This window comes from Suncus etruscus, chromosome 6 (genome assembly GCF_024139225.1).
Source record: "Suncus etruscus isolate mSunEtr1 chromosome 6, mSunEtr1.pri.cur, whole genome shotgun sequence".
NCBI lineage: Eukaryota > Metazoa > Chordata > Mammalia > Eulipotyphla > Soricidae > Suncus > Suncus etruscus.
In genome coordinates this window covers 71,743,132-71,766,147 of record NC_064853.1, presented here as the reverse complement: position 1 = coordinate 71,766,147, position 23,016 = coordinate 71,743,132, and the positions used below count along the sequence as shown (strand labels likewise).

General features: G+C 38.7%; 1 protein-coding gene and 1 non-coding gene across 2 annotated transcripts in view; one reads left to right on the top strand and one right to left on the bottom strand.

Moving 5' to 3' along the window:
* SLC24A3 (solute carrier family 24 member 3) overlaps positions 1-23,016 on the top strand; it is a 536,687-nt gene that overhangs the window by 225,827 nt on the left and 287,844 nt on the right. The window lies entirely within an intron of this gene.
* LOC126013001 (U6 spliceosomal RNA) lies at positions 1,101-1,207 on the bottom strand. Its single transcript, XR_007497339.1, has one exon. It is a non-coding gene; the product is annotated as a U6 spliceosomal RNA (small nuclear RNA).

Sequence of the window (23,016 nt, the reverse complement as noted above, 5' to 3'; positions counted from 1 at the left end):
TGTGTTAACCCCTAAGTCATTTGCTCTCTGAGCAGGAAAGCAAACTGTATTCTGAGACTCTCCAGTCACTGCGATGCCACATGGCATGTCTGCAGCAATATTTCAGACAAGGCTGGAATTAAGCCTGGGTCGGGCCATTTTTGACTTCTCTGTGGGAACCCTTAGCCTTCCTGCTGTCTCCTCAAACCAGGGAGAAGAGCTGCCCCTTCCTTACCCAGCAGGAACCCCTTTTCTCATCTCAGCTCTAATGCCCTGATGCTGACAGAGTGTGACCTTGGTAAAGTTGGTTTAGTTATCTATTCTTTCTGAGCCTCTGCCTCCCCACCTGTGCCCTGCAAGAAATGCCAGTCAGCTTCTCACAGCTGAGTGCAGCACGGGCTTGGTTTGCTGAGGGCTCACTACTCTTGTTTCCAGATGAAGGGTTTCTAGCCATCTGAAAGGAAAGAAACCAATGTTTGTTAGAGCTGAAATTAGGGTGGATTCTGCCAAGCAAGCCCACCACACTTCTTAGAACTCTTAAGAAATAGAAATTCATTTTTCATGGGTTTGGGGGAGACCCCATGTGGAAGGCCTTCTCCCTAATTTGGGTGCACTGGGAGCCTTAATAGGCCCCAGCCTTCCCCTCTTCTGTCCCCGGCCTCCAGGCCTTCTGGGGTGGCAGCCCAGGCGGCCAGACAAGGTGGGTGTTGGGGGGTCCCTCCTGGATGGGGTCCCAAGCTTTTCCCGCCCTTCCCTCAGCTCTAAGGTGGGAAGGGCACAGGGTCTAGGGTGGGCAGATCCTGACTTCCGGCTCTCTCTCGATCCTCTCGAGCTGGAGGCTAGCTCTAGCCGGCATGGGGTTGGGGGAGACCCCATGTGGAAGGCCTTCTCCCTAACTTGGGTGCACTGGGAGCCTTGATAGGCCCCAGCCTTCCCCTCTTCTGCCCCCAGCCTCCAGGCCTTCTGGGGTGGCAGCCCAGGCGGCCAGAAATGCTTGATCCTAACTTGGGGTATGCTGAGATTTGCTCCGTTCCGCTAAGTTTGTCACTGGCAATTTCTGACCACTCTGCATATGGAAAACCGGGCGGGGACTAGCGCCCCCGTGCGCACTGTATGTATTAAGAGTATTCCTTATCTTCACGAATTTGCGTGTCATCCTTGCGCAGGGGCCATGCTAATCTTCTCTGTATCGTTCCAATTTTAGTATATGTGCTGCCGAAGCGAGCACTGTATTCCTTATCTTTATGTTATGTTTTGCATATCCAGAATGTCCATTTTGTATTCTGCCCTTTTCCACACCCCTACAAAGCTCATTTTTACTCCTTAACTCTCTCACCCCCTCAAACATCTCTAACCCACATTACTCTTTTTAACTTTAGTATTGCACAATCCTAATCACAGACTAAAGCCATGTGTTGTGTGTAACAACCCCAAACTGTTTCAAAAGATGTAAAATGGACACGTATTTCTTTAGAATATTTTGTGTTTTTTCTCTGACAACTATAAGTCTTACTAAATATTCTCTTATACAGTGACGATTCTAACCACTTTTTATCTTCTCTTTATGAGCTGTTCAACAAGGAATTTTGGTGAAAAAGTCCCCCAGTTTAATCCTAATGATTGAACCATGTCATGGGGTTTGTTGGACTTGTTCTTATGGCCCCCATATGCACCAATAACGCCACGTGGCATTGCTCCTTTTTTGCATAGGCACATTAAAATGGGAAAATACTATACACACAAATAATATCCTATCTAATAGAGATTGGAATACACAAATCTTGTAGTGCAAAGGGACCTTACACCCTGAACATTGACATAATGACCTGGCACAGGCCTCAGAAGAAAGGGCATTTTCCATTCACCCCTGAACCAGGGAAGCCATCCACGAAACATCCAGGTTTGTCTATAACATCACCTGGAAACAATCCTCTACCACGGAAGACCTTAACACTGCTCAGACATCGATCTGCTCAAAAGAGACTTCCCTTAACACTGAGAAGACTTAACAACAACAACGACCTGCTTACAGGACAGGGCTTCCTGCATTGCCCTTTAATGGTGAGGTGAAACGAGAGGACGCTCCACATCCTGACTTCAATGTAGGATATGCAGATTCCAGGATCTTTAATACAGAAACATGATACCAACAACAGAGACTGTGTGAAAAGTGTGTTGGCACTACGGACAATGTCTTGGATTGGATGATCTAACTTGCCTGGAGCCTAGAGTTGGTCTTATGCCAGGAAACTTAAGGGGTAGGGTCTCTTTGTATTTAGGCCAAGGTTATTCCTTTCCATGCCCCTCATATTTTGGTGGGCCTATGCAAACAACAATTGCCACTCTAACACCATTTTTACTGTGCTCCTTTGACTCTAATCCTTAAAAAAAAAAACACTTAAAATTTGAGGTTAACTTAAGCTAATATGCATGTACATGGAAATGTAAAAAATACTATGCCTCTAATGTTTAAGGAGTTATGTAAGTTTTATGGCTTTAGATTGCCTTGTGTGCTGTTAAGAAATATTATAATGTGTTACAATCTGGGGACTTGAGAGACGAAGTAATTGTACATGGATTCTGTTTTATTTATCTTAATGTTCTTTGGCTGAAAGTTCAAAGTTAAGATATCATCAAGGGGACTTCTTCTGAGAATTATGTTATAGGTGATTTTGTCCTCCCACTGTAACTTTACCTCTTTCTTTGCATCTTTGTTCTCATAATTAAAAATAAAAAATTAAAAAAGAGAAATTAATTTTTAAAAATTAAAATATGCCTGTTCTATGGGGCTAAATATATTGTAAATATGTATTAGAGATGTTTTGAATAATGGACTTTAGAAGTTAGAGAAGAAATGGGGTGAGAAATACATGCCCTTCCATTACGCATTTTCAGTTTTTTCTATTTAGCATTAGTGTTCTGCATTTGTTATAATTGATGAAGAAATGACACATTGTTAGATAATGTTATGTGACTTACTTTAAAATCATACAAAGTAAGTTCAAATTTACTTTGAACTTGAAACTGGACTGCTATGAAAATTTTGTCAAATGTATAATTTCATCTACCATTCTAGTATTTTACAGAACTGCTTTGTTGGCCCCCCAAAAAATTCTTTATACTCTGTTTATCCTTTCCTTCCACTTAATCCCTGGAAATAACTTATCTCTTTACTTGTAGAAAGTTATACAGTTGAAATCTCTGTGTATTTGGCCTTTTCAGATACTTTCACGTAGTAAAATATATGGTGTTTGCTCTATGTCTTTTCATGACTTGATAACTTTTTCTTTCTTTTTTAACTGAGTAATATCACATTGACTGGATAAGCATAGTTCATATCTTATTCACCTACTGGAAAATATCTTGATTGCTTATGAATTTGAAAGCTGTGTGATGTAAGCTTTTAACTCATTGAGGAGGACCATGACTGAGTGACATCATAAAGTATGTTCAGTGTTCTAAGAAACCAGCAAGCTGTCTTCCAAAGTTGAAAAATGCCATTTATATTCCAGCCAGCAATGGAAAGGAGTCACAGTGCTTTGTATCCTTATCACCATTTGGTTCCAAGTTCCAAAATTTAGTCCTTCTAATAGTCTTTCATTGTTGAATTTGTAGGTCCTTGATGACATGATATAGGACAGTATGGTATTTCTCATTTACATATTTGGTAAAGGGTCTGTTCAAACTTTTTGCTTATTTTTAGGCATGTGCATTATCTTATTACTTAGTTTTAAGAGTTATTTGCATAACAAATCATTTTTAGATGTGTCTTTTAAAAATATTTTCTCCTAGTATCTGCCTGGTGTCTTCCCATTTTTCATAGAATAGATGGGTTTTGTTTTAATTAAGTCCAACATATCAATTATTTTATTATATTATACTTCTGGTGTTATATCTAACAAAAATCATCTAACTACTATCATCTGGTTTTCTATCTCAAATTTTCTAAAATTTTATATTTATGTCTATGAGCAAACTTATATTAATTTTGTATACATTATAATATCAGTATATAAATTCAAGTTTTGGTATGTGAATGTCTTTCTAGCATCATCTCTTGAAAAAAATATTTTCCCTGTTAAATTTTATTCATTTAACCTTCTTGAAGATTATTTGGTTATATTTGCTTGGGTCTATTTATTAGTTCTCTGAGTCTATTTATTGTTCTCTTCTATGAAACTATGTATCTATTCTTTCACCTATGTATATAACATTTCTTGATTATTGTAGCTTTAGTGTTTATATTGGTGTTGGAGAACATCAATCCTCTCTTTTTATCTAGTATATTAAATGTTTTGTGCCTTACATCCTTTCAAATAAGCTTCTATAATCAATTTGTTGATCTAGTCAAAAATTCCTTCCTGAGATTTTATTGAAATTGCATTGAATCTATAGATAGATTTAGAAAGATGTGACATGCTAGAAATACTGGACCTTTCTATTCCTGATGGTGGAATGTTTATCCATTTATTTGCTATTAAATTACCTCATCAAAGTTTTATAGTTTTACTCATTTGCATCTTGCACCTATTTCTTTAGATTTATACCTATGTTTTTTCCTTATACTAGTATGAATAAACCATGCTTTTATTTTAAAATTATGATCACTTATTGCTGATATCTAGGAGAACAGACTTTAAAATACACACCCTGATCCTGTAATTATATTATATATATTATAATCATTTACCAATTTGGGGGGATTTTCTATATTAGTTCTTGAGCATTCTCTACATAACCACCTTAATGTGTAAAGAAAGAGTTCTGTCATATATTTCTTTTATTTATTTAAGTTCATCTTATGGCATTAACTTGGGCTTCCAGCATAATATAACATAAAAATGTCAAATTGGGCCATAGTTGTCTTGTTTCTGGTTCTACAGGAAGAGCTTGTAGTTTTACTCCTTTACTTTTGTTATTAAGTCTTCCTCATGATACAGAATCTACTCATATCCTTTAGTCTCCTCTGCTTCTTGCTTACAAGCTTTCTCTGCTGCAAAACAGATTCATCCCATAATCGCTAAATTTCAGAATATTGAGAAATAAAATTATTTGTTTCTTCGTCATTAAGTATGAGTTTAGCTGTAGAAATGTCGTAGATGTTCTTTATCATGAATGCATATAAGATTATGTCAAACTCTCTTACTGGATCTATAGCTATCACCATTGCATTTTCTTCTTTGGTCTTTTGATATTTAATACAATCTTTTAAAAATCTAATAAAATCTACTAAATTGTGTCCTATAACTATATAAATAATTATATATATTAGACTGTATTTGCTAATATTTTGTTGAGAATTATTTGGATCTATGTTCATGGGAGATCTATCCTATGCTTTCCTTTCTTGTAATTCCTTTGTCTTATTTTTAATTAGGGTAATACTGACCTACAGACAATTTGAGGAAACAGTCTTTCTACTTCTGTTTTCTGGAAGAGATTTCCAAGAACAGATATGAATTTCTTCATAAATACTAATCATTGGGGAGCTTATCTGAGATTGGTGCTTTCTCTTTTACAAGACAATTTTAATTCAATTTTTAAATAAATGATGCCTATTCAGATTGCCCATATTTCTTGTGTGAGTTTTGGTAGAGTTTTTCTTATAACAAATCAGTCTATTTCATCCATCATTTGTAAGCATAAGACTGTAACTGATACTACTTTATTATCTATTTAATGTCTTGAGATCAGTAACTGTGGCCCATCATTCATTTCTCTAATTACATATTAGTAATGTGTCTTCTATTTTCCTTTCATTTTTATAGACTACATAGAGGTTTATCAGTTTTATTGATATTTATGTGTCTTTATTACATTTATGCAATTTATTTATATTCTACTTTTGCTATTTATTTTCTTCCCTTACTTCATATTTGATTTTGAATTTTTTCTAGCTTCCTAAGATTATCTTGGAAGCCTAGATTATTGACATTAAACCACTCTTTTTAATATATGTATGAAAAACTGTAAATTTTACTTACAGTACTATATCACACTAGTATTAACAATTTGTGTATAAATATATACACACATTTATTTATATATACACGTCTCTTTTGGTCACACTCTATTGCTCATGGATTACTTCTGGCTCTATGCTTAAGGGTAGTTTCCTAGTAGTGTGAGAAACTATGAGGTCCCAGTGGTCTAACCCAGGCCTCCTGCATGAAAAGGATGCATTCCAGTATGCTGACCTATTTCTTTAGTCACATAAATGGCATTTTAAATTTTCATTTAACACAAAACATTCTGTGCTTGAGAAAAGTTAATTTGACATACTCTGGATAATCAAATGGAACTCTCCTTATCAACAACCTTCTATTTCTTTGTCTTTTTACTAAAAGTTAGTGCAATACTATATCAGGTGACTGTCCTTTTCTCATTCTCACCACTAATCTTCATCACTCTATTCTCCATTACAGAAACAACTGCTATCATTGGATTTCTTTCTAATCATACTACTTCTGCAGGTTGGATAACTCCTATCTCAACAATATAGACTTGTTGAAGTTGGGAAGGAGAGTATTTAGGACATTAAGAGATCTCAGAAACAGAATTTATTGTTATCTAGTTCTGAAGGCAGAGGTTTTTTATGTATAATATATGTATCTTAGTTGGAAGTTTATTGGTACATGCCACATTCATGATTTTCAGGGCAAATTCTTTGCTACTCAAGTGAGAGAGTGAAAAATTTAGACAAGGAAAGCAAGAGAATACAACAGCACAGTAGCTATAACTATGGATGACTGGCACTCAGATTCTACAAGGACTTAGAAGGTAGCATAAAACACATATGAAAAATGAAGTGGGTTACTCACTACTGCTCCTGTCAGTCATTGATCCAGAGAAACTCCTAGGTACATTGAGCCCCCTGACATTTTCAGCATGAAAATTTTGGCTTTGATAGCCAATGAGCGCTATAGAGTTGCAGACTCTGGTAGGTAGGAATTGGGTAAGTATCATTGCTTTAAGGCACAGGGATGGACAAGCTCTTTGGCAGCATCTGCTAAGAACTCTTCTGAAACCTCTTCATGTAAAGTTAATGTACTGAGAAGGTTTATAAAAAAGATAAAGAAAAGTATTAAATAGCAGCACTACATGCTTATCCCTGGGATCTCAATCTTGGAGAATTTTAGAATCTATTGGTTCCTTTTCTCTATTTTCTATGTGTATAAATATACTGCATATATATATACCCTAAATATATACATATATATAATTCAACATTTAACAGTGATCTGCTCAGCAATAGGAGTCTGGGAACCTTTGGAACCTTGGTGGAAAGAAATGGGCACTATGGTGGTGGGTGGTGTTGGAATAAATCCCATGGAGCATACATGAAATCATTGTTATTAGTATTATAAATCACAGTACCCCAACTAAGGAGTTTTAAAAAGGATTTTCAGGAAGGAACATACTGTAGCAAAGGAGCTTATTCTGAGCTAGCCTTTAGAAGGAAGAATATTTGGAGAGCTGGAGGCCTTTTAATTCAAAATTTAAAAGCACAAGAGATTGAAAGTAAGCTGCCTCAATGAGAAAGCTAATATTTACAGATTAAAAAAGCATGTAAAGGTCTGGAAATACAGGTCTCTTGTTAGGTGTAATTACTGGGTTGCTGTTTCCTAGCAATAAGGACAAAGATGTTCTTAGTCCACAGTTTGCCTTTAAGCAAGTCTTGAATTTGGTCATGGTTGAGTCTGTTGCCAGGGAACATATCTTTGGGTGTTCTATTATAGCTAAGTTTTTCTCCATATTGGTTCAGGATTAGTCTCTGTACTCAGATAACTTGGATGAGTCATTTGAGCAGTAAAATATCAGAAAGAGACCTTGACTTGTCCTACTAGAATGTCTGCCGGTGATCAGTTCTCAAGCTATGAACATTCCTTGGAACTCTGGAGGTAATGATCATCAGTCAGAGTCTGCACAGCTCTAGTAACAATATGGCAGGCAGAAGAATACACAAACAATACAGGCTGTGTCTAAATCCTGCATGTTCTGCCCACACAGATCCTTCAGTGTCTGCTAACTCTGCTACCTGGTGTGGTGAAGTAGCTTCCTTCTAGTCCAAATTTGGGAGTTTCTGCAGGTTCTGTTGTTCAATATCTGCCTTTTGTCTGAATCTCTGAAAGGATATGTCCAACTTAAGAATCCCACAAAGCTGGAAGTATAAGTTAAAGTACCTTGTGGAATTTTATAAGATAGCTCTAGCTGCTATAATAGATAAAGTCCCGCATGCTTTGGCTTAATCTCATCGAAGAATGTTTCTTATCCTTATAAATTCTAGTGCAGTAATGAGTAGATACTCTTCAATAGAGTGACTCAGGAATCAGGACTTTTGTCATCTGGTACTTACCAGTATATGTAGCTACTTCTGTCCTAGCTGGCTTTGCATCCTAGGGAGCACCATAGTACCAACTGTCCCTTCCTCTCAAATGCAGCACACATTGGGATGACTAAATCCTGTTCAGTGCCTGGCATAGTATGTGATTCAAATGCTCTGAAACCTTTTGTTTGTTTGTTTGTTTTAGGGCCATACCAGGCTCTGTGTTCAGAAATTACTGGTTCTCAAGATACCATATGGGATGCCAGGGATCAAACCCATGTCAGCCACAAGCAAGGCTAATGCCCTACCTCCTGATCTATTGCTTGAGCCCAGCTCTGAGGCCATGTTAATATCTCTAATTATAATATAAAAATAGTAATAGCTGCCATGTATTAATGCCTTTTAAACACTGATCACAAGGAATGATTTTGTAATATTTTAATCTCAGCCAACTGAAAAAATGTTCTTGTAAGCCACATTTTCCAGTGAGGGAATGTCTGATCTTGGAGGTCCCATGATTTTCCAGAACTCCCAAATCATACTATCAAACAGAGGATTATTTAAATTTTGGCCTTCAATCATATCCTGAGTAAGCACGATAGTCCCTAGTTTGAGCCAAAGGTTGTTTGTATAAATCTTCCTTCCCCTCCCCATCACCCATAATGGTGGAGGGAGTGAAATTGGCCTTTAACCACCTGGGAGAGGAGCCATAGAACTAGTAACTATAGGGCCAGTATCTTAGGAAGTTGTCAAGGATTAAAGGATATAAACTGAATAGTGCCATTCTGAAATAATACCACTCTGGACGCCAGTAGATAGTTGGTTAATTATTATTTATTTAAGAGGGAGCAGAAGACCTGGGTGGGGGAGGCTTTTTTTCTGTTCTATTCACGAACTTGGGAACCTCACATGTGGGCTGGGAGAGTGTCACTCTTATTGAGAGACTCAGTCTAGTTCCTTTTCAGGATCCTACCCCTATTATTCAGATCCATTTTGTATCAAAGCCTGATACAAGGATTTGAATGATTTGGGGAGAGAAGTAAGGACAGTAAAAAACACAGAGGAGTAGAAGAGTAAAGCAGAAAAAGCAAAACACAAATCAAAGAAGTAGGATTGAGAGTGTACCCTTGGCTACTGCTGGAATAAAAAGCCCAGAGCCTTCAGTGTCTCTGCCCCTAGGAGGGGCCCACAATGGTGCCCTAAATTCCTTTCCAGAACAATCACTCTGTAGATGTCCTAGATGGGGACCTTGAATCTTGGTCAGGAATATGGAAAGTGTTTGTTGTTTTCTGCAATAGTGCCTAGCCTGACCAGGAATTCTGCTCACCTGTCTGGGCCTGGCAGAGAACCTAGGTTTGCATCTCTGTACTGAACTCTCCCATCTTCCTACACTTGACTCTCTATTTCTCCTTGAACTTGAAATATAAAGTGGTGGCAGATTTCATAAGAACATCTTCTTGGCCCTGTTTGCAAAGCTTTGGATTTGCAAAGCTTTGGGGAGGAATAAATATATTACTATTATAGGTTCTCTAATGAGAAACCCATTTTTCTTTTGTCTAAATACGTGCCCTTGAAGGGCTTTCAGATAAATAGTCAAGACTCACTCCATCTTAAAAATTTTATTGGAAATTAATGTTTAGGTAATAATAAAATGAAGCAATTTTCTCATTATAACCATTGTGTTCATTCTTTGATTCATTCATTCTTTTATTATTTCTGTGCATCCACATATTTTGTGGCTTGGACAGAACTAGAGGATCTAGGCCTCAAGACATATACAGTTTGGAAAGAGGTGAACAAAAGTTCAATGCTGGGACCAGAGTGATAGGACAGCGGTAGAGCATTTGCCTTCTACTTGACTGACCCGGGTTGAACCCAGGTTTGATCCCTCAAGCCTGTGAGGGCAACTGAGTGCAGATTCAGGAATAACCTCTGAGCACCATCAGATTAGCCCAAATAAACAAAAACAAAAAAGAAAAAGAAAGTTCAATGGCATTCTTAAAGAAGCCTCAGAGATACTACAGTGATTAAGGTGCTTGTCCTGCACCCCCAAGTATCACCTGGACTGCTCCCTGAATGCAGAGTCAAGAGCTGGCCTTCCCCTCTCCCAATAAATAGAGGAAATACAGTCTACTAATTAAAGATGCAAGTGAGAACAGCAAGATTGGTCTCTATAAGTTAGTGGCATCACAGCTCACTTTCTTTCAATGGACTCACATGAAGTAAATAAGGAAGATTGAGATGAAATGACAGTGATCCCTTCCCTTGGGCAGAATGTCCAGACAGAAGCCAGCTAGCAGCATTCTGGCTCAGGAAGGTACTTCATGGAAGAGGGCACTGCATGTCAGTATCTTCTCTCATTTATTTTGTGCCCTAGCAAGCAGTGGGATTTTCATTCTGGTGCCATTTGCATTGCCCTAATAATGAGAAAGTGTAGTATTTATTAGCCATGAGGAAGAGACTGCTAATGAATTATTGTGGTGCCACTTCCCCTGTCACAATAGTGAGAGGAAGAGAAGGTGGCAGGGAGAAATAAAGGGAGAACATAGAGGAAGGGAAGGAAGTCCTCTCTCTGGGCAGCATCATTGTTACATTAGATATCATGTTATCAAATCTATGCCTGTCTCCTCATCATGACAAGTTTTTAAAGATATAGTCTTCTTTTATACGGCGATAATAGCCCAAAAGACACTTCTTTGGCATCCTTTAAAAAGGTTCATCTTATAATGGCTCTGGCCTTATGAGCACTGACTTAGTAAATTGGTTGCATGTTGGTTCAATTCTTTGGGAGGTGATCTTTTTAAAAAATTAACTACTTCATTTAAACACCGTGGTTACCAGATTTTTCACAGATATAAAGTTATTTATGATTGAGTTTTAGTCATGCAATATACAACACTTCACCAGTGCACATTTCCCACCACCTATGTCCCTAAATTTTCCTTCTGTCCTTCCCCAGTTAAAAATATAAATGACAATTAAATGAATTTACTATTCACAGCATTTTATCAAGTAATTCGAAATTTCTTTTTTTTGTTGTTTTCTGTTTGTTTTTGTTTGCTTTTTGGGGGTCACACCGGTGGCATTCAGGGATTACTCCTGGCTCTGTGTTCAGAAGTTGCTCTTGTCAGGCTCGAGGGACCATATTGGATGCTGGGATTGGAACCAGGACTGTCTTGTTTGTCCACGTGCAAGGCAAATGCCTACCATTGTGCTATCACTCTGGCCCCAATTCGGAATTTCTATCAAGAACCTTATAATACCAATAAACAATCATTTTAAAAAACACTTGGATTAAGAAAAGAATCTGGAATTAAGACAAAGTTTTTAAGCAGCTTTTTTTTTCATTTCTCAATTTCTTTATTTAAGCACTAGGATTACAAAATTGTTCATGATTGACTTTCTGTCATAGACTGTACACCACCCTTCACCAGTACACTTTTCCCACCACCAATGTCCCAGTTTTCCTTCCACCCACCCACTTGCCTCTGAAGCAGACATTTTACTTCTCTGTCTTCTTCCTTCTCTTTCTTTCTCTCTCATTCCCTCACTCTCTCTTTCCTTACTGACTCTTTTTTTGCACTATTAATGAAGGGGTACCATGCATGCCACTTTATCCCCTTTCAATTCCCAGCTTCTTGTCCAGAGTTCTAGTTCCAACTCTCATTGTCATTGTGGATTCTACCCTAACTGCAGTCATCACTCTTTGTGGCAAGCTTTCTACTATGAACTAGTCTTCCTGGCCTTTATCTCTATTGTCTCTGGATAATAATACCATATTATCTTTTATTTTTCTTATATTCCACAAAAAATGAGAATACTCTGTGTATGTCCCTCTCCCTTTGATTCATTTCACTCAGCATAATAGTCTCTGTATTCATCCATGTATAAACAAATTTAATTACTTCATTTTTCTTAACAGCTGAATAGTTTTCCATTGTACAGATATACTACAGTTCCTTTGCAGATGTGCCACTCATTTGTTCTTGGACACTTGGTTTTTTTTCAGATTTTGGCTATTGTAAATAGTCAGCACCTAATTATTACCCAGAGTGATCATTTTTGACCATCATTGTCATAGTGATTCTTTCTCTGCCTTATCTGTATTCTACATCTATTTGTGGCAAACTTTCTGCCATAGACTTGTCCTCCTAGCCCTCATCTCTATTGTCTCAATATTTTTTATCATACAATCTCTTTTTGTATATCCTCCAAATGAGTGAGATCATTCTATGTCTGTCCCTCTCCTTCTGACTCATTTATTTAGGGCTTCTGTGATTCTGCTCATGGTCTAGTTCTTAGCCTATTACCTGTATGGATTTATTGTATGAAAAGTTATCAAACTTGGAACTGATGATTATTGAACACTTATATATAATACTTGACATTTACTCAAAATTAAATAAATAAGAAAAAGTATTTTTATTTATTTTTTTAATTTCTTTATTTAAGCACCATGGTTACAAACATATTCTTAATTGGGACTCAGCTATAAAATGTACATGCCCCCTTCACCAGTGCAAGTTTCCTACCACCATTGTCCTCCATTTCCCTCCTGCCCATTCCACAGGCATTGTATTTCTCTCTCATTGTCATGGTAGTTGTTATTGTATTTTTTTCTCTATCTGCACTTACCATTCTTTGTGATAAGCTTCATATCATAGGGCTGGTTATTCCGGACTTCATCTCTATTGCCTCTGGGTATGATTATTATACTGTCCTTTTTTTTAATCCTAAACAGTGAAATTATTTCGTGTTTATCTTCCCTCTGACTTATTTCACTCAACATAATAGTCTCCATATTCACCCATGTATAATTAAATTTTATGGCTCCACTTTTTCTAACAGCTGCATAGTATTCCCTTGTATAGATATACCACAGTTTCTTTAGCCACTCATCTGTTGTTGGATATCTGGGTTGTTAAATACCCCTGCCTGCCCCCTTTTCTTGCTTGTTTTGGTAAGAGGAACTTGTAGTGAGGTTTAAATAATCATTTGTTTGTTCGGAAAGGAGCCCTGTTCACTGTATATTTCAGCCACTGTGTATTGCTATTGGTACTCAATTTCCTAGGTCTTTGGAGACTTTCCTTAACTGTGTCTGGCCCCTTCAAAGTCTTCTTATCATCAATGAATGTCTATATGCTTCATTCAAAGTCAGATTGAATCTCAGAGTCCTTAGAACAGAACCAGTTCTTTATCTCCTTTACTATTGATTGCAACTCAGTTATGTAAAATATCAAATCATTGCTGCATAAATTGAAGTTTTAAGCAGGGTCATAACACAGCAATTATAATATAATCTCCCCAGTTCTAATCCAGTACCACGTGGCTCACTGAACATGCCAGGTGGAACTCTTTGCCCCAATCATGCATAGAAAACAAGGAGTAACTTCCAAGCATTACTGGGTGTGACCCCAAAACAAAAAGAAATTGTAGGGTTTTGTTACTTAAGCCAAGGGTCTGATTTTGTGAAAGCAAATCAAATGTTGGCCATCAGCTCCCAGTGGTAGAGACATTTTGAGGAATGGCTGCAAGTATGTGTAGGGCAGGAAATGTCAAGGTTGGGGGCAGGTTGCATTGTCAGCTGTTGATAAATAACACCTACCAGATTTCTTATTGGCTCCAAACATACCTGGTGCAGCTCCCCCTTATCTGTGTGCCTGACAGGAGTGGACCTCACAATCATGGTCATGTAACTAAAACCTTAGGTCTCAGACTGTTGAAAGGAAATCAATGTTGGTTTTCTTCTTAGAAGTGCTGGAATGGGCTTTCAGTCACAATAAAGTGAAGGCAGTAAAAATTTACCCAAGTACATCCCCCCTCCCCACCCTTTTGTTTTCCCTGATGACTTCCAGTCTGCCCATATTTTAGAGGACAAAAATGATTCTCCTCTGTGTAGCTATTTTCAGGAGCCCAAACCCCGCCAATTAAAAAGAAGCCCAGCTCTACTCCAGGAAGCATTGCATGTGGGAGATAAGATGTTTGGTGCTTATCCCACTAGCGCAGTCACTTTATTCCAACCACAGACCAACATTTGAAATGCTAAGGGGGAAGGGTTGGTGTGCTTTTTAAAGAACAGGGTTAGAATTTTCCAAGGAGGGTTATGATTTATCAAAGGGTCACATCCAAACCTGCTATCTAGCCATCAGGCTCCCAGCAGTATTTCTGCCCTAATTGTGTTTGCTGTTGTACAGAATTTGTCAGTGGCAACAGTTGAAAAATGGAAAGCAGGTGGCTAATGTGAAGCCCAAGGGATGTGGCAGGGAGGAGAGGGCCTGCAAGAAGAAGGATCTTTAGAGACTAAGGGATTAGAATGTCAAGGGTGGTAGAAACTGTGGGAGAGGCAGAGGTGGAGTGTAAACTGGGAAATGACTAGAGGCAGTGATGATCCTCTTTTGAGATAACTGGGAGCATTAGCTCTGTCCTTCCACGGGGTACTATTGAGGCTTATCTGTTGGATCACACAGCCCAATCCTGCCCTTTGGAGAGATAACATGCATTGGTGAACACAAGCTCATACAGCCAACCAGCAAAGCCCTTTGGGCTCCTGACCAATTTCTAGAAGATCTTGGATTCTAGACTCAAATGAAAAACTGACAAATTTTCTAGACAAGCAATTGAAGGAGTTGGGTAGTTGTGGAGGTGAGGAACCTGACAACAAAAGTAGTAAGATTTGGATTCAAGCTTATTTTTAATATTTGCTTCAGATGTCCCAGACTTTCTGTTGCCTTGGTGGTAGCCAAGGTAGGTTGTAGCCCTACCCCTATTTATGTCTCAGTTCCATATTCCCACATGCAGGACTCTTATGAGCTCTCAATTTCATCTGAGCCTTCTACTGCCCTGCAAACCTCTTCAGGCATTCACACTAAGAAAACAATGGTGCCATCAATACATAAGTGCCTAGGAGAATTTTCTCACTTTGGGCCAGAATTCTCAGACTTCCTTCTATGTCTTAAAATACTGAAAACATACCCAAAGGATTCCTTTATGACATGATTTGGGCCAAAGATCACAAAGCTAGCTAATAGAGCCTTTTTCCTTTTGACAAACTACTGTCTCCAAATTTTAATAAATTATTCCTTACAAAAATCTGACCAAGTTGGTGACATTTGCATCTCATAATTCAATAAACAGAGCTGCTGCTGGTCAAAGTACAGGATTTAGAAACTAGGTCCCGAGTAATGGAATATTTATGTTCAATAAGGTTGAGAGGTTCACCTCACTTGCTTCCCTGCTTCTAAAGAGGTGTCTCTGACCAGCCAGCAATGGTGAAATAGTTAATGTTGTGTGCTTCCAATCTGCAAACCCCTCATCTGTGATGAATTTAAAGTTCCTCGAGGACACCGACCATCCATTTCCTGTTTGTGATAAGATTTTCATGGTATAATTCAGAACTCCAAGGTAAATAGAGCAGGTTTTGATTTCAACATGAGGTATGCAGTTTTCTTTATTTTATTGGAGGTCAGACAGAGAACTAGATAGGCATGAATGGGCCATACTGTATATGTTAGTACCTGGTTGAAATACTGCTTTTAAAAATATGATTAATGACCTCTGGAGTGAATGGTTGGTGTCCTTTTTAAAGGCATGTTTGCACTTTGACCCCAGCAAGTTCAACATTTTTTAAAATGATAGTGATTTAGGAATTTTCATAAAGACACAAAAGGCACAATCATGCCCTGCATGAGATATCCAATGGTTGTAACCACAGAGTATAATAAAGAACCAAGATTCTAAGCTGTTTCCACAACCTTTGCTGAAGGAAATAAAATATAACTGGAGTCAGGGCAGAATTCCATATGCCTTTTCTCCAGCCTTAAGTGCAGGATGATGAACTCTGAATACCACTTTCTCTAGAGAATGTTCTATCTTCTAGTTTATGAATGTTAGTGTTATCTGTCATGACTGAGGTTAATACATGTATAGAAATAGTAAGTGGTAATGTGGTTCCTGTCTTCCTTCTGTCCTTCCCTCCATTATTGCTTCCTTCCATCATTCCTTCCTTCCTTCCTTCCCTCTCTCCCTCCATCCCTCCACTATTTTCTTCCTTCCTCCCAACCTCCTTCCTTATACCCTATCGCTTCCCTCCCTTATCTCTCCTTCCTTCCTTCTTTCCTTTTTTCCTTTCTTTCTTCCTTCCTTTGTTCCTTCACTGTATCTTGCATCTCTGTCATCAAGGCAATCTTTGTTTTTCTTGAGGTAGGAAAACTCCCAAGCAATGCTCAGCAGGCCTCAGGGTTTCTCTAGTGATTCTCAACCAATCAAGCTGGACTATTGGTTTAATTGCTAAAACCTGATGATGTTATGCTGCTTGAGACTTTTGATCCTAGGGGCCACCACGGACAGACTGGCTGTGCACAGAGGACCCCAGAGCTGAATTTAGTCATGATCAGGCTCCTTACAGTACCAGGGATCAAACAGCATTGGATTATAAGTGATTTATTTATGTCATCTTTTTTCTTAGTGCTATCCTCTAGTCATGGACATAGTCTGTACACAGAGCAAGTTTGTGATGTCAGGAAATAAATGTTACAGTAGTAACCATTAATGCCAGCAAAGTAAAGGAGATGGTCAATAAATACCAGATCTGCCTTTTCATGGAACAACTCAACAGTAACTTACTAGAAAAAGTCTTTCAGAACATCTTCCGTGGAATTGAACCTTTACTGCCCAATTAAGTCACAAGCTTATGATGACATCATGGAGACTCTTCCTTTCACTTCTTGTCTCATTTTCTCCTTCTCTGTTCACTCTCAAATAAATGGTATATCTCAGGTTAGCTTCTAGAAGAATCCAAGTGAAGATACCGGTTGAATCACTGGAACTGCTTTGTTGAGAGACTAAAAAGTCAGTGGTATCATAATATATAATCTTTTCTGACCATGAGGGATATGGAAAGGAATAACCTTGGCCTAAATACAAAGAGACCCCACCCCTGAAGTTTCCTGGCATAAGACCAGTTCTAGGATCCAGGCAAGCTAGTTTGTCCAATCCAAGACATTGTCTGTAGTTCCAACACACTTTTATTTTTCACATAGTCTCTGATGTTGGTATCATGTTTCTGTATTAAAGATCCTGGAGTCTGCATATCCTACATTGAAGTCAGGATGTGGAGTGTCCTCTAGTTTCACCTCACAATTGAAGGGCAATGCAGAGAGCCCAGTCCTGTAAGCAGGTCATTGTTGTTGTTGAGTCTTCTCAGTGTTAAGGGAAGTCTCTTTTGAGCAGGTCGATGTCTGAGCAGCAGTAGGGTCTTCCCTGGTAGAGGATTGCTTTCAGGTGAAGTTATAGACAAACTTGGATGTTTCATGGATGGCTTCCCTGGTTCAGGGGTGAATGGAAAATGCGCAGTCTTCTGAGGCCTGTGCCAGGTTGTTATGTCAATGTTCAGAGTGTAAGGTACCTTTGCACTATAAGATTTGTGTGTTTAATCTCTGTTAGATAAGATCTTATTTGTATGTATAGTATTTTCCCATTTTAATGTGCCTTTTAATGAAAAGTATTTTATTAATATTTATTTTGTTAAGGTTACCCCTTTCTGCAGTACTTAGGGGCCTCTAGGCACTCTCAGAACTTCATAGCCTAGTAGTACAGACTTAGTGATTTCATGTTTAGGCAAATGGCAGTAATGGGACCTCAAAAAATCCTGTGGGCCCTTGAATGAACTCAGGGATTCACACACATACATTTTTATGTTATATAACACTTACATTGTCTCCTGGCCTGTGCTTGGCATATTTCCTTTTATGTTCTGGATACATTTGAGAAACAATACAAATACAGGTTGATTTTTAGTGCAGAGAATGTATTGACATAATGCAATATTAAATAGAATCTTTGTACTTTATGGAATTTGAGAGGGTGGTTAGCCCTTTATTCAAGAGCAATGTGTGAGCTTTGTTAAATATTTATTTAATACATGTTCAATATTTCATAAATGTTCAAGAACTTGCTGTAACTCAAAATCAGTGTGAGGTCTCATAATATGAAATGTGGATTTGTGATCTTTAGGTGGTTGGTGAGAGACTTGGAAAACAATGGGAGTGTCTTCTTCCCACTAATGTCAGTCAGAACTCACCTCAGCACTACTAAGACTGAGAGGTAAATGCCAGGTGATACTGAAGTTTCTGCGATTCCATAGTGTTCTGTCTTCCTGTTGTACATAGAGAGGATATGTCTTTAGCCTGTACAGAACAAGCTTTGGGTGCTTGGAAATGGATGTCCTAGGAACAATCACCTTTGATAAAAGCAAAAGTTGGTCAAAAAATACCGAATTCCCTGTCTCTTTGTGGGACAAATCAAAGGTGATTTACCATCAGTCTTTCTGATCATCTACAGTAGGATTGGGTCCTTCCTGCTCATTGAGGCCACAAGCTCAGGACAACACTGTGACCCTCTTTTTTCTTCTTGTCTCACTTTCCCCTTCCCCATTTACTCTTCAAATAAATATTTCAGGGTCAGTTCTAGAACCCAAGTGAAGATAAAGGCTGAGTTATATGGATTAGGAGACAAGCATTATGTGGACTAAAAAGACAAGCATTGCTACAAAATATAACTTGTTTCATCTGCATCATTTGTTAAATATAGACAATTAACTATATACCCTACATTGGCTATGTTTTGTACAATGAGTGAGCTGTGAATTTATAGGAAGATCATAAATTCCTATCCAGATATGTGCTGATCTTCCAACCAATGCAATCTCTTCTACTACCCTTGATCAGAAAAATCCTCTTTATGAGTCCAGAGTAATTCTCCTCTGGGTGCAGAGATAGACATTCTTATCCCACATAGACACCTCCTTCAATTTGGCACCTAGTGTCTCACTTCCCTCATGGATGGTTGTCCCTCTCTGGAAAGGAAGCTTTGATCTAGGGGTTCCAGAGAGTGCTGTGAAACCAAGAAGCTAGAGAATTCAATAACTGCTGTTGCATGCTGTTGACCACGAATAGGGTGATCCTGATGGCTACCCAGTATTACTGAGCCTGAACAGCAGTATATCACATCCTTAAGCACTAGACTAGAAGGCCATCATCAGGACAGACATCCCTGGACCTTCTCAATGGGCACCAATGGTGAGGCCTCTATTTTTTCAAAATAATTTTGCATCCAGCACATATTCTGTATTTTTGTGGTTTGATGTGTGCAATGAAAGCAAACAGGCAACACAATGAGGTCGCAGATCTACCTACTCCCCACCCCACCCACACCTGTACTCGAGACAGTCTTTCTTTTTCCCTCATTCATTCACATTGTTATGATAGTTTTCAGTGTAGTTATTTCTCTAACTGTACTTATCACTCTATGTGGTGAGCTTCATGTCATTAGCTGCACCTACATGGGAGAATGGGGAGAAGTAAGGGTTGGGACTGAGGCAGTAAAATATTAGAAATGAGCTTTGTAGGGCAGTATCAAGGTCCCAATACAAGATGGATATTATGGATATATAGAATATATGCACATAATACTATCAATATGAAAACAAAGAGAAAATATTTCCACTGACTGTCCCAACATAAGCCAGTACTAGAACAGCCTGCCCTCCTCCCAGAGTGCATTCCCATTAGTGTAGGGAGAGATAGGGGGAAAGCCTGTTGACCCCTATAGAGTCCACCTAGACCGGTGCCCATGGAAAGACTGAAGTCCAGGGGAGAAAAACCCTATACCTGGCAAGAGCTTGTCTCCAGAATCAAGGAGGAAACTGGAAGCCAAATGTCTGCCCACCCTCCTCCCCATGTACCACCCCCCTGGAGTATGGAGGGAGGGGGGAACCTGAGGACCACTAAGAGTCCACCTGAACCCACTTCTGGCCATCTGAACTGGCACCCAGGGAAGGCCTGGAGTCAGGGGAAAAAGACAAGGACGGCTGGGGGCCTGCCAAGCTTCCCAGCACTAGTAATGTTTCTCATCCTGAATTGTGTTCTTTTGTTAACTTTACAGCAATTGCTTCTAACCACCACCTTAAAAAAAAAAAGAAGGTATTAGGGGCCTGAGAGATAGCATGGAGGTAAGGCATTTGCCTTTCATGAGGAAGGTCGGTGATTCGAATCCCGGCGTCCCATATGGTCCCCTGAGTCTGCCAGGAGCGATTTCGGAGCATAGAGCCAGGAGTAACCCCTGAGTGCTGCGGGTGTTACCCAAAAACAAACAAACAAATAAAAAACAAAAACAAAAAACAAAAAGAAGAAGGTATCAGTTGGGATTCTCTTTTAAGAGTCTCTTTAATGTTCATTACAAGTCATTTCTGGAGCCCCTCCACTGTCACTGGTACTATTCTATGTGGCAAGTACACAGTCAAATTTTACTTCACAGCAGTCCACTCTCCTGTTCTCTAAAAGCTGACATCTAAGTGTCTTTGTGGGATTAGGAACAAACCAGGAATGTTTTTCTTGTCAATAGCAAGTATTATACTTTTTAGTATTTAGGAAGCATTTCCTGGCATGAATACTTATTTTAGTTTGATTTGTTTTTGTTTCAGGTTCACACTCAGAACTGTCAGGGCTTACTCCTGGCTCTGATCTTGTATTTACTCCTGGCTGTGTTTGGAGGATGATATGGGTTGCTGGAAATATAACCTGTTTGGATTATTTACAAAAATGCCTTATCTGTGATACTATCTGTCCAGATCCTAGATGCTTTTATTGATATATTTTGCAATTTCAATTTTTTGTTATAATACCTAATTTACCAAATTATTCATAATACGGTTGTTTGAGGGAATTAAACATTCAAACACCAATTCTACCACCAGTATGACCTTCTGTCCTCTATTTTTCTGTTTCCCACCCACCACCCAGCTTGCCCCTTAGAAGGCACAAATATTCTACATTTTATTTATTCTAACACAAAGGCAAATGGAATTATCAAAACTAGATCAATAGGGTCAATTTGGGTTGCACTCCTGCCAGAAGATGTGTTGACCTCACATACTTGTGTGTGGTTTCATTATTTCATATTTCATATTTCGCCGCCCATGCAACCCACTCTCCCTGAAGTGGCTTTATTGAAATCCCACTGGCACTGCAGGACAGAAGCTGCCTGCAACAATCAGAAGGCTGGTTCCTGGGCCAAACAGAGAACAGAGAGGAAAGTATAAGATCAGCTCTGAGGGCCACAAGTCAAAATGACATGAGTGCTGAATGCTATCAACTCAGAAAGACTTGCAGGCCCTAACATGGGGTACCTACCCTCCTCGAGACCCAGGTGAATTTTTCTAATCTGGTTCCCAGCAGTGGGAAGATAGGTCTCCATTTTCCTAAATTCAGATTCGAACTGTGTAAAGTTCATTGCTCTGGTTCACACTTCTTCTTTTCTTTCTTTCTCTTTTTTCTCTCTTTATTTATCTTTATTTTGTTTTATTTGTATCTCTCTTTCTTTCTCTAGTTTCTTCTTGTCCTTTTATAAAAATAATTGAATTTCCTGGTCTCAGTGAGATATTGGCCAATACTTTATATTGCTAAATACTTTACAACATCACATCTTTTGTATAAAGGCTATTTATCTCAAAAATTCAAAGCCCTCTTTTGAGCAAACTTTTAGTATATGGAAGTGGAAAAGGATCACACATGCCCAATGTTTTGTTAGAATTATACCTTTATTTATTACCACCACCCCCCAAATTAAACCAGAGTTGGTTGGTATGCATATGAAATTACTGACTATAGAACTGATGTCTTGTGATAAATTCATGCTTGAGTTAAGAATCTTCCCCATGAGCAAGAAATCTTCTATTTCTGGATTCACTTGCAGACTCCCTTTAAGAGAGTATTTTCGTGCTATAATGCTGTGCCTTCTTCCCCTCTGTCCCAGATGTCAGAAAGCATTCAGATGGTGTCACTGTGGAACATACTCAGCGGTTCCTCTCTGGAACATAATAGCATCAAACCTTGCATCTTTGCAGCAAGTTCTTACTGGAAGCACCTTAGAATCATTGGAGAGTTTTAAAAATAATCTCTACATTCCAGCTTCCACTTGGACCAATTAACCAGAACTATCAAGGTGCAGCCTAGGAACTGCTATCTTCTAAAGCTTCCCAGGAGGAGAGTACACTCTATACCCTGAGGGGAACTCTGAATTTAGATCATTGTACATGTAGCCCCTACCAGTCTTATTATTTGGCATTGGATATACTTGTAAGCTGACCAAAGTCCATTTAGAAGTAGAAAGAATATAAATCTTCAATAAAGATCTACATCTTATTCATCAGAGAAAGTGCAGCCATATTTTACCTTACAATGAAGTGTTATTTGGCTTGAATATAGGAAGCCCAGTAATAAATATAAACGGAATGTTTATAATATTTTAAGTGACAACCTTCAGACAGATTCCCTTTACTACTATGCCCTACAAGAGTTCTTTGGCTCAGAAACTCTGATGGCTGCAGGAAGGAATGCAGCAGAACTCTCCTATATTGAGACTTAGTAAAATAAAGTGGATAGGGAAGGACAATGAGCAGCTAAATTTCACGCAGTAATGCAGGAAGGGAGTTTAGCTAACGCCATTTATCTCCCTTTTCAGTCAATAGCACCACAAATGACCCATGGGTTTTGTGTGTGTGTGTGTGTGTGTGTGTGTGTGTGTGTGTGTGTGTGTGTGTTGGCATTGCAAAGCAAAGCCTAATCTCTATTCTAATGGGAAGCCTCTTTAGGCTTCTGGAATATTGCTTTGATCATCCTTCCCTCAAAAGGTAATAAAATATGTGCACTCACTGA